Genomic DNA, 12,959 nt, shown 5'->3' with positions numbered 1-12,959 from the left:
GATTGACTTGGCATTTCATCCTTTCAAGGTTGGTAAAATAAGGACCCAGATTGTTGGAGGCAACCAGCTGATTCTGTAAACCAGGGGTCTCCAACCATGGCAACTTTAAGACTTGTGGACTTCAACTCCCAGAATTCCTCAGCCAGCTTTGCTGGCTGAGGAATTCTGGGAGTTAAAGTCCACAAGTCTTAAAGATGCCAAGGTTGGAGACCCCTGCTGTAAACCATTTAGAGAGGGCTGTAAAGCACTGTGCAGTGGTGTCTATAAATCTAGATATGTGTTATTGCTATTTTACTTTTAAGCTGGACTCCTTGCAATTGGCTTTTTTCATTTCACAATACTCCACCAGCCTTGTCATTCTTTCCGACTATCACCACTAGGTTAGAAAAAGGGACAAGATTTGCAGCATATTGGAGTAGAGGGGGGGGGAATTGCAAGGAGCCCGCCAACACTTTCACATTCCCAGTCTTTGAGTAAACTTGCCCTCTCCCCAGCCCAGTTTCCCCTCCATTTAAATGTGCCTTTTATGCCTTGTTTCCATTTTCCAGCTGTCACACACCGAGTTGCTGTGGCCCACTTAGGTTCCTGTTTGGCTGCCAAGTGTTTAAACAGTGTCTCTGATAGCATCTCCATCACAACTTCCCCAAGACAGAAAATGATGGATGGTCAGGACTGGCGAGTTGGCGGTGGGGGAGAGGGGGTCACAAAAGTCCCTGCTTGCCTCTTTGCATATACAAATAAAACAAAGTGGTGTTTTAAGATGAGAGCATTAGAGCCCAAGTGGTGAAAAGCTTTCCCCTTTTCGGAGAAAGCCTGTTTGAGATGTGTTGAAATCTTTCACTTGACCCTTACCTAACCTTTGGTCAAAAAGGTACGAAGTAGGACATAGTTAATCCTAGCAAGTAGGGTTTTAAGTAAACAGTTGGAGAGCTTCCTGCCCTGTCTTGTTTTGCCTTCTTTAAGTTTACACTCGTGCGCTTGCATACTTTAAGAAGTCGGTTATGAAATAATTCCCCCCCTCCCCAAATCAAGGTCAAAAGAGTAAAAAAGCTGTTGAAAAATGCTCTTAGCAGACAATTTTCCTCAACCAGTATCAGCGGCTAATAATTCCACATACTTTGAGTTATTTTGATATTTTGTTTATTTGTGTGTTGTGGTTGTCTTTAGGCCTTTTTTCTTTCAATTTTCTTTGATTTTTAAAATCAAAGCCACCTCCTGGTTTTTCTCTCTCTACTACGAGGGTCGCCCAGAAAGCAATGTACCACATTTTTTCCCTCTGTCTACAGTAATAGTACGAATATGAAACTTTAGATATACATTATTTCAATTGTCAGGAGCACGTGTGTAAATTTTCAGTGTCTCCAGACAGATAGTGTAGCTGCAGCAGTGTTTCCAAATGGCACCTCTAAGTGATGTACGTTACAAGCAGTGTGTCAACATTGAATTTCTCACTGTGGAGAAAGAAACTGTTGGGAACGTTCACAAATGTTTGTGTAGTTTATGGAGAATCTGCAGTCAAAAGAAGTACGGTTAGTTGCGGAAGACATTTTGAGGATGACGAAGAGGTACAGAGCAGGGGGCTGAACTAGAAGACCTCGAAGGTCCCTTCCACCTCAATTCTAGTCCTAGTTCCTAGTTCTAGTTCCAATTCATATCTATCTATCTACCAACCTACCAACCTACCTACCTACCTACCCATCTATCTATCTATCTATCTATCTATCTATCTATCTATCTATCTATCTATCTATCTATCTATCTATCTATCGTCTATGTTTTAGTTTGAAAGCAAGCTGTCAAATCAAAAGTCAGAGGCCATAATGGAAAAATAGATTGGAAAATAAATAAATTTTCAAAAATATATATTAGCAGTTTACAAAATTGTAGGGAACAACTACAACAACAGAAAAATAAGATTTTTTAAAAAAGTAATACAATCTGGCAGCAAAATATTTGTAGAATGCATGAGAGATTCAGAGGAAAAAGGGATGGCAACTTCTAAGAAAATTTCAACAGAATAGACAATTTTGAAGATCTCATGTTTTTTTTTTTCTTTTAACATCTTCAGCTGAAAACCCCAAGACAATTGACTTTCCTAAAAGGCAGAATAAATACTGGAATTTTGTATAATGAATTGGAGTGAAATCATGAGCTTCAAGATTTTGGCTTGAACATCTACCCATTTTACCTTCTAATCTTGCAAATCATTATAATCAAATATTGCAGCAAGGTTTAATAGATGATTTGCTCACTACAAACCCAATGCTTCAGATCATAAAAGATAACAGAGAAACAAAAAATGAAATATTCCGACATCCACAGTCTTTTTGGATTTTTTAAAAATTAATAAGCTTAATTATTTTTATTAAGCCTTCAAATAAGGCAATAAAAATGAAAAAAACCCCATTGATGGCAAACAGAGAACATTTTGGAGTCCAAATCAGAAAATAAAAATTTCAAGGATATTCTTTTCTCTATTCCTTTTTAATATGGCTCTGATTCCAAACTGATTATTTTGAATAAGATGTCATCAGGCTATGAATTATTTAAGCAAGGGAAAATATTTCGTATCTGTCATACATGGATGATTTGAAGCTATTAAGAAAAATTGTCCAAGGAAATTTAGTCACTGTAACTATAATTCAAATCTTTAGTGATGAATTCATCAATGTGGAATTTGACTTAGATAAATATACAACGCTGGGAATTTTTGTCAAAATTAACGCTTAGATGAAATCTAGTACTATGGAATAGTGCTAAAATCAAAGCATTGACAATGGAAGAATGTTACGGGGTGTCTTTTGGCTGTTTTTACAAGCAAACAATATTTGGCACCCAAATTGAAAAGAAAACCAAATACATCAAAAAGTTTTAAAATCAGAGTTGAACAATGGTAATATGATCAAAGCCACTATGCTTGCTTTTAAATTATTGTATTATTTAACTGGATAAAAACTGGAGTAGAAGCTTTAGACCAAAAGACTAAAAAATCTGGGACAATATATTTGGCTTCTACCTGAAAAAGCAAAATAGGTCATTATATTTACCACGAACAAATGGTAATTGTGAAGTGACATTTCAACAATCGAAAGAAGGGTGGATGGATGAAACCTAAATTACCAGGGCATACCTAAGTTGCTCGCAATTTCAATTGTCCTTCATAAATAATTGCTCTGTAAATAAAGCCATCTTAATTTTTCACCATGTAAATTCTAAAGATTTTCTGCAGGCAGGAATTGCTTGATACAGACAGTGTGTTTTGCAAGAGAAGATTTTCAACAATTTGAATAGCCATCACTATTCAATAGAGAGACTCTCGCTGAATTTATGGATTCAGAAATCCTTCCCCGAAGTTCTATGCTGGAAACCCAACCTAGTTTCACTCAAATGCTATTCCCCCACCTCCTTCCACATTATTGGGAAAGAAGAAGAGGAAGAGAGAGGAGAAGAAACAGCAGCAGCAGTACGCTCTTACGCTACAGCTTTAATCATTTGCTTGCTTGCAAATTTGCACTTACTTTGTGGAGGAGAGGGGGAACAATATCTGTGTAGTGGGGAACTGATCGTAACCTAAGCCAAGCCAAAGATTTCCTGACCCTGGCACTTTCTAAAGATGATTCCTTTGAAGTTGGCACAGGTTAGAGAAGAAACTCTTCTGAGTCTCCCCTTGTTTTTTGATATGAAACATATTCTGCAGTAATCAACCCTTCAAGACACGAAAACCCGTGCAGCCCACAGATGCTATGCACATAATTTTCTCGAGGTACATTATTCATCCAAGTTCTAGAATGCAGTTTATTTTGGAAAATTACACTTGTGTCTTCCTTCCTTCATTCCTTTTTTTTTTAAACCCAGCAAAGTTTAATGTTGTTGTTATTCTGATCATAAATCAGGCCAAGATCACAGTGCTCAGAGTCATCTGTTGACTGACAATTTTGAGCAGTGCCACCAATAATTAGACTTTAACTATTTCTCCCCTGATTGTGTAATGTATGTGTGTGTGTGTGCGCGTGTGTCAGGAAAGGACCTGAGAAGTTTCTGTATTCTAAAATATAAATGGACAACATTGTCCTCTCTCTCCATCCTCATTCAAGATTCAGCAACTGAGTTGTTAATGCATAGAACTCACTACTGGACTCAATTGTTTCATATTGTTTCATCACCAAATCATATTGGGAAACCATATTGTTTCTCTATTGTTTCATTGTCTAACCCCCATAACTTTACCCTTAGACTATCCACTGTTGACCTTACCTGATTCCTAAAAGGTCAGTAAGGGGTGTGCATAAGTGCACCAGCATGCCTAGCATCTCTGTCCTAGTTTATCTCTTATTAGTACCAATACCATGTATATAAACAATGTTATTTCTTTGTATACTACCAATACATACTTGACAAAAATAAATAAATAAAATTCTAGAGGAAGGGACAAGATTGAATATTCCTCCTTTATCCTTAAAAGTCAATGCAGAAGAGTAGAATACATATCTCACATCAAGGAGAGCAAGTTTAGAAGGATGAACTCCAAAACGGGCAGAAAAATGATAAAAATTAAGGAGTAAAATCTACAAAGTGTTAAGGCCCCATGCTTTTCTGATTAAATTGTACACAAATGCGAAAATAAATCCATATTTTGTCCTCTAGATGTGTTGCATACCCCAAAGGCTACTGAAAAAGTGCTAATAGGTCACCTGTTGTCCCAGGATTATTATCAACTTTGCATCTCTGCTGTAGAGCCTATTAAATAGTAAATTTTGCAACACTGGAGTGTCCAAAATGAATTCCATAGTCATGAAATAAACTCCAATCTTTCATTGAATGAGGGCAAATCTAGAATCTAGATGTTTCCTGCAGACTGAAAGACCATCATATTTTTATTTAGTGTCTTTTGATTTTCTGTGCTTACCTTGACCACCTTTCTGTGCTCACCTTGGTATCAGCGTTTCTTTCTTAAAAGTTGGAACTGGCCACCTTGCTTCTTAGATTAGTGGACAATAAAATAAAAAAGGAAAACTAAATACCACCAAGGAGGGAAAAAACATCTCCATGCATTTTATCTATCAAATCTCATTCAATTAGAGCTTAAATCATGCAGCCTTTTCTTTAGTTGATTGCTTTCTGAATACATTTGAAACTAGTGCTGATCAAAGCAACATTGTCCTGTATTCCCCCATCTTCCATTAGAAGATGAAAGGAAATTTATTTCAAAACCGAAGTGAATTTCAGTGAAAATCTCCTGGCTGCTGAGAAGAACCTTATTCAGGGATGAAGTGGCCAAGAAAGGAATATTACAGTCTTTCCTTCCATGGTCAACTTTCCAACAACGTGGAAGGGAAGATAAAGATAAGATAAAGATTTTTCTTAGTTTCATTAATTCTTTGTATGGGCTTTTGGAGAGGTACATGCAGCAGAGAGAGAAGCACATCCGCAAAGTCCAACATATGGGGGTTTTTTTCCCAGTGAAAAACTAGCTCAAAAACTCCACTGAGTGAAATTTGAAAGAATTTCCCAATCTCCTCAAAATGAGAAGCTAAAAAAGCTTCTTTTGCCAGGCAAGAAGATTTAGAGACATAACAAGAAAAATTTCAGCCAAGTTTTTAAATATATATATATATAAATACACACACACACATCTATTTGCTATTAAATATTATCTTCTTTGCATGAGTCATTCCTTCCAACAGTCCAAGGTCAGTGTCCTTCACTGCAATCTTATCACAATTCTGTTATGTTATTCCATGAAAAAAAAAGGAGGGGGGGAGAGACAGACATTTTGCTCAGACAAGGGTAGGAAATGCTTATCTTCAGGGGGGAAAAAGTCAGCATGAAAGATTCATTTGCCAAAGAAAGTTACCTAAAGCAGCTAAATATGAATTCTCCCATTAATTAAAATGCATTTCTCTGACCTCCGGTACCATGGTTCTGATGGAGACGTGAAAGTTGATAGGATTTTGGACCAGCTGTTGATTGACTTCATGCCAAGGGATATAACAAAATGGTTTAAAAATATACATAGACTAGCGGGGAGATTTATATTGCAAAAGCTGACCTTGATTTTTTTTTTTGGGGGGGGGGGGGACGGACCTAGCTGTTTAAAGGCACAAACTCTCATATAGCAATGCTTCAGACTTAGGTTAAAACATGGGGGTGCTGAGGTTGAGAATAAACACGAAAATGACCCTTGCTTACATTATGATAGGGTGGCCAATCTAAGCATTGGGTTTAAGGTGCTAGCTCAAGTGTCTTCATATTTTATACAAGATGTATAGAGTTGAAAAGGACCTTGGAGGTTTTCCGGTCCAACCCCCTGCTCAAGCAGGAGACCCTATACCAGGAGTGTCAAACTCAATTTCATTGAGGGCCACATCAGAGTTGTGTTTGACCTGAGGAGCCAGGTGGGTATAGTTAGCTCGACATCACTTGTCTCGGGGGCGCCTGTGCCAGCCCAAGCTCTCTGCCCCCAAAAAATGGGCTCCCAAGGTCCATTTTTTACTGCGACGGAGCTCCATTTCCACTGGCACTGTGGGCTGGTCCACTGTTTCCAGGACAGCCCTATGGACCAGATGTGAGGACCCCGCAAGCTGGATGTAGCCTGCGGGCCTTGAGTTTGACACCCCAGCCTGCCCTATACTGTTTTAGGCAAGTGACTGTCCAGTCTCTTCTTAAAAACCTCCAGGGATGGAGCACCCATAACTTCTGGAGGCAAGCCATTCGATTTGTTGATTGTTCTCACCATCAGGAAATTCCTCTTTGGTTCTAGATTGCTCCTTGATTAGTTTCCATCTATTGTTCCTTGCCTTCTGATGTTTTGGAAAACAGGTTGACGCTGTCTCCTTTGTAGCAGCCCTTCTCTGCTGTGGCTCCCACCCTCTGGAACACCTTGCCCGCCTGATGTGAGGTTGGCCCCAATTAGGGAAGGCCTTTCCATCTTGGGCGTTACCGGTGCGCCCTCCAATGCTGTTGTGTCTGCGTGCACACCTATTGGTGCGAGATTTCCCTTCTGCGCATGTGCAACAAGAGCTGAGGTGGCGCAGCAGGTAGAGTGCAGTACTACAGGCCACTGAAGCTGACTGTAGATCTGTAGGTCAGCGGTTTAAATCTCATCACCGGCTCAAGGTTGACTCAGCCTTCCATACTTCCCAGGTGGCTCACAACAACATGTACAAATCTAATGTTAAAAACAATTATAAAAAAGAAAAACAATCACACAACGTAACAGACCATACATAAAACCATAGTAGCTAAAGGTATATTAATTTTCCCATGCCTGGCGACATAGGTGGGTCTTCAGGAGCTTTCAAAAGGCAAGGAGGGTGGGGGTAGTTCTAATCTCTGGGGGGAGTTGATTCCAAAGGGCTGGGGCCACCACAGAGAAGGCTCTTCCCCTGGGTCCCGACAGACGGCATTGTTTAGTCGACAGGACCCGGAGAAGGCCAACTCTGTGGGACGTAATCGGTCGCTGGGATTCGTGAGGGAGAAGGTTTGATTTTAATGTTTTTTTGGAAATGTAAGCCACACAATGTTAAGATGGGCAGCCAATAATTTTTATAAATAAATAAAATAAATAAAAATACTTTAAGAAGAGAATTCCAAAGTTATCTCTAGTATCCTGAAGTTTCTTGAGGCAATGAAAAATAACAAGATAGGCCCTTCTAGGCAAAGCTCTTCTTTGGTTTTATAATCTCATCCGATCAGGACTCCAGGACTTGGAGCAAAGCTACTTTCTATGCATAACTGCCTATATGGCGGATAGAAGATGTTACCCAAGAAAAAGAAATGGTGGGATTGAATGGAAACGTGAGGCCTTAACAATTGAGAAGGGTACCCAGGGCACTCTATTCCCTCAACACTGTGAAACTACTTGCTAAGTCTGCACTATTATTAATCTTCTCATCATTCCTATCACCCATCTCCTCCCACAAATGACTGTAACTTTTTTACTTGTATCCTTACAATTTATATTGACTTGTTCCTAATATAATTTGATTGCTATCTATCTATCTATCTATCTATCTATCTATCTATCTATCATCTATCTATCTATCTATCTATCTATCTATCTATCTATCTATCATCTCTATCTATCTATCTATCTATCTATCATCTATCTATCTATCTATCTATCATCTCTATCTATCTATCTATCTATCTATCTATCTATCTATGTATCTATCTATCATCTCTATCTATCTATCTATCTATCTATCTATCGTCTCTATCTATCTATCTATCTATCTATCTATCTATCTATCTATCTATCTATCTATCATCTCTATCTATCTATCTATCTATCTATCTATCTATCATCTCTATCTATCTATCTATCTATCTATCTATCTATCTATCTATCTATCTATCTATCTATCTATCTATATATATATCTATCTATATATCTATCTGTCTGTCTATCTATCTATCATATCTATCTATCTATCTATCTATCATATCTATCTATCTATCTATCTATCTATCTATAATCTCTATCTATCTATCTATCTATCTATCTATCTATCTATATCTATCTATCTATCTATCTATCTATCTATCATATCTATCATATCTATCATATCTATCTATCTATCTATCTATCTATCTATCTATCTATCTATCTATCTATCTATCTATCTATCTATCTATCTATCTATCTATCTATCTATCTATCATCTCTATCTATCTATCTGATGATGTTCCCTAATTTGAGTAATGAAATGACTGCAAGAAAACAACCAACCTCAGAAAGTAATGAAGGAGTCCTTGTTTCAACCCTGAGCTTCTCCTTTATCATACAGATTGGTTGTTCCATCGGCTTTTATGAGGTTGTACACCCATGAAGCTCAAGATGGGGGCTAGCGGTCTCGCTGAGGTACTTTGCCTGAAAATATAGGAGTTTTGTGCCCATAAAGAAGCCCCATGATCCTGCCAACAACCTTCCCATTCTATTCCATCATTTAGAAAAGAGGACGGGAGCTGCATCACCTTCCCAGTTTGTTTCATGTGTTCAATAAAACAAAGTGATCTTTGTCTGATCTGCCTAGCCATGGTAGGTATAATAGATATCCTTGTAAGGACAAATTTTGTGCTACTAATGCAATAAACAGCTTTAAGGTCAAAATGAATCTATGGTTGTGGCTATATAAGACTTGGTTCCCATGAGTTATACAATAGGTGGTGAACTTTCAGTATCATGTTGGTGGCTTCCAAGAAGTGACCATCAAAGATCTCCCTTTTACAGAGAGAAAGACATGGCAGTTAATTGGCCTGAACCTGTCCAAAGTCTTGTGTGTTCTCTGAACTGGGAGAAATGAAATCCAGTTGGAATAATTGGGGGTTTCCATAGTATTTTGATTTTCAAAAATAAAATAAACACCATGATAAATCACCATGAGCACCCTGCTAACTTGGGTGGATGTTGGATGTTTTACTTGGTTCCACATCCATTATTTCAACCCTGGGCAAGGCAAGCAGTAGCATAAAACCTGACATCTGCATGATAATATCAACTCCAATGTTCTAAATGAAACAACAACCACAGAGCCAAAGAAGACAGTTTCTCCTTACCCATTTCTTCCCTTACACAAATGCTATTTTATTCTGATGTCTTGGCTTCCCTGTTCTCTGTGTACAGAACTCGATATGCCTTCCCCCAACCAACAAACAGGCAATAAAACACCCAGAATCCCTAAAGGGTGGTAAAATCCTGACATGATTTAAGGAGGAAGACTCTGATAAGAAGATAAAAATCTAATAAACAGAGTCTAGAGAGCCTTGGTGAGTCTCCAGGATCTGCCAGAATAAGCAAAACCCCTCCCAATGAAAACAAAAGGAGCTCTAATCTCATGGACATTCCTCTCTCCAACCATCTAAAGAAGAAAGTGAAGGCCATGACCTTGACAGACTAAAGTTATGAGTCTAGTGACAAGAAAATATTTGGCTTGGTTCAAGACACATACACACAATCTTTCTTTAGAATTGACTTTCTCTCTCTCCCTCTATTTTTTTTCCCTCTCTCCTGTTTCTCACTCATATAATATATACATAGAACTGATTGAACTGGATTAGCTCATCTACTAGGTCCAATGTCTATATAAAATCAAAGTATAGGAAGTCCTCGGACAGAAAGCCCAGCTGTGAAAAGGTATTTTAATTCATGGTGGACATTATTACAATGAGTCTCTCTGACATCAACATTTAGGTCAAGATTGCAAAATTGGGGTTCCAGGATTACATGGGATCCTGCAACTCTAAGAGGCATCCTCCTCAACTTCCCAAAACTTGCAGGTAAACTGAAATTTATGGCAGAAGCAGGAGATTAATCAAGACCTGGAAGCGATTGGATTGACTCAATAGATAATAATATCCTGGCTGATCTTTTCAGGTTTGGAAGCTAAGCAACACAGGGCCTGGTTATCACCTGGATACCTGAAATATAGGTAATCCCGGGCCATGAGCCAGATTCAGAAGTGTAACAGCCACCATGAAGAAAGGTAATGCAAACACATGTTACTGTTGAGTACATTAACATTGGTATTTCTATGAAGTTACATCAGAGGTGGGATTCACATACCTTGCAAATGTGAGTGTGTGCGAGCCACATCTGTGAATGCACAGGGCTCGCGCATGACATCAGGACGGATGGGTGGAGCCTCCTGCAGTTGTCTCTACTGGTTCACATGATTCAGAGAGAACCTGCTAAATCCCATCACTGACCTAGAACTCAAACTTGATTGGACGAACATGTTAGTAGATATGTTAACTACATTACATTAGAAACATAGAAAATTGATGGCAGAAAAAAGGTCTCGTGGCCCATCACATCTGCCCTTTGAGTTTCTTTTGGTTCTTGTTGCTTTCTTTTTAATTAATTAATCTTAGGTATTATTTTTATTATTATTATTTTCATTGGATGATTTACTCAAAAATACCCTTTCACCAGTATGCGTCTAAGAGTTTAATTTCTATGGTTGTTCCTTATTAATAAGTTAAATCATTTTTTTTTATTATGGACTTTCATATGTTTATCCTGGCTGGGTACATGGTTAAATTCATGGCTACTGGCACATCACTCCAAACCATCAGAGAGCAGGACAAGAAGCAATGGATGGAAAGGAGAAAAGCAATTATTAAGGAGTTTAATAATGGAATTAAGGATAAATTTCTTGACATATCAATCAACCAGTGGAATGGCTTGCCTTCAGAAGTTGTGGGTGTTCCATCACTGGGGGATTTTAAGAAGAAATTGGGCAGCCATTTGTCCAGAATGGCTTAGGGTCTCCTGCTTGAGCCTGGAGTTGGATTAGATAACGTCTAAGATACCTTCCAGTTCTGTTCTGACTCTGAATCAAGCATCTTCCAAAGATCTTGAGAGTTGCCTCCAGAGGTTGTGAAGATCAAAGACTTGGCTCAGGGGTTGCCACAAACAAGAGGGAGTCAAACTATTCTCCAAAGCACCTGAGGATAGAAAAAGAAGCAATGGGTAGAAACTAAACAAGGAGAGAAGTACAGTAACTTAGAACTAAGGAGAAATTCCCTGACAGTTAGAACAATTGATCAGTGGAACAGCTTGCCTCCAGAAGTTGGGAATGCTCCAACACTGGAAGTTTTAAGAAGTTGGATAACCATTTGTCTGAAGTAGTGTTGGGTCTCCTGCCCAATCAGGGGGTTGTACTAGAAGACCTCCAAGGTCCCTTTATTATATTATTATTATTATATTTTCCAACTTAAGGCCTGATATATTTTAAGAAGGCTGGGGACAATTACTCAAACATAACTCATATTTTTTTCAGGTCATTTGATGATAGGCGAGGATGGGCCTATCTGATAATTTCAGTTGCCCATTTCCCATTTTTCCAATCTAAAGCTAGTTTCCCCCATCTGCTCTTTTTTTAAGTTTAGCTATTTTTTAAAATATTTGCATGCATATTTCTAATAATATTTCATTTTATTAACATTTTGTTTAGTCTCTCTGTACTGTGGGTTATTATAGTGCAGGGTTATTATTACCAAGGGCCAGGTTGGTTGGCAAAACATGGAACATTGGTCCATTGCTATAGCAACCGGAATGCAATCCTCCTTTCCCATATCTTGGAAGTTAAAAGGTTGAAGAAGTCATGAGTGGATGTGTAAACATTTGTAAAATTATTTTCTCCTGTCACACAATTTAACTCTAACTCTTAATCATAATTCATTAAAAATGACTCCTTGCAAGTGAGGACACTTATTTAATATTAAAGGTACCCAAACATGTTTTACTTTGCCATAGAAGTTCAGATCATTGGTTAGTTGTGTGGTAACCGATCGATGAATACTCATTTATAAATGTATAACTAGGAAAATTGCAAGTACATAATTTACAAATTAAGGTTTAACTCTGAGTTAACAAAAAATAATTGGTGAATGAATATTATGTCTATTAAACTAGGAGATGTAGAGGATTCTTTGCTATATTAATACAAAATAGCTTTTGGAATGATGTATATTTATATTGGATCCATAAGGGAATTCCGTTAGAGTCTATCTCCCTGGAACAGGTATATAGCATTGCAGGAAAAATCAGTTATGGTTCATTGGTTGACTAAATAATTAAACTTTTGAAATACATGAATTCAAGATCTATGGAGGAATCAGTGAAATAATATAAGTTTGATTTATCACAATATATTGGATGCCAGGAACAAATAACCCAAAAGAATCAGTCCTCTCATATTAATGGAAGCTCTCAAAGCATTTGGTGATCAGATTGTTGGATTCCTACATGAATCTATATTATTATAGTTCAACACATAGTCAGCCAGAGGTTTATATTGGATTTTTATCCATCTCTCGAGTCTATGCAGGTTCTCAATCATCCAGGTCATCGTTCCAAAAGGCACCTGGATTTCCTTGTTTTGTTTTGGTTTGTTTTGGTTTGGTTTGGTTTGGTTTTGTGTTTTGAAAATATTTTACTTTGCATCCAAGAAGGA

This window comes from Erythrolamprus reginae, chromosome 10 (assembly GCF_031021105.1).
Source record: "Erythrolamprus reginae isolate rEryReg1 chromosome 10, rEryReg1.hap1, whole genome shotgun sequence".
In the NCBI taxonomy this organism is placed as follows: Eukaryota; Metazoa; Chordata; class Lepidosauria; order Squamata; family Dipsadidae; genus Erythrolamprus; species Erythrolamprus reginae.
Note: the sequence above shows the minus strand (reverse complement) of the source record.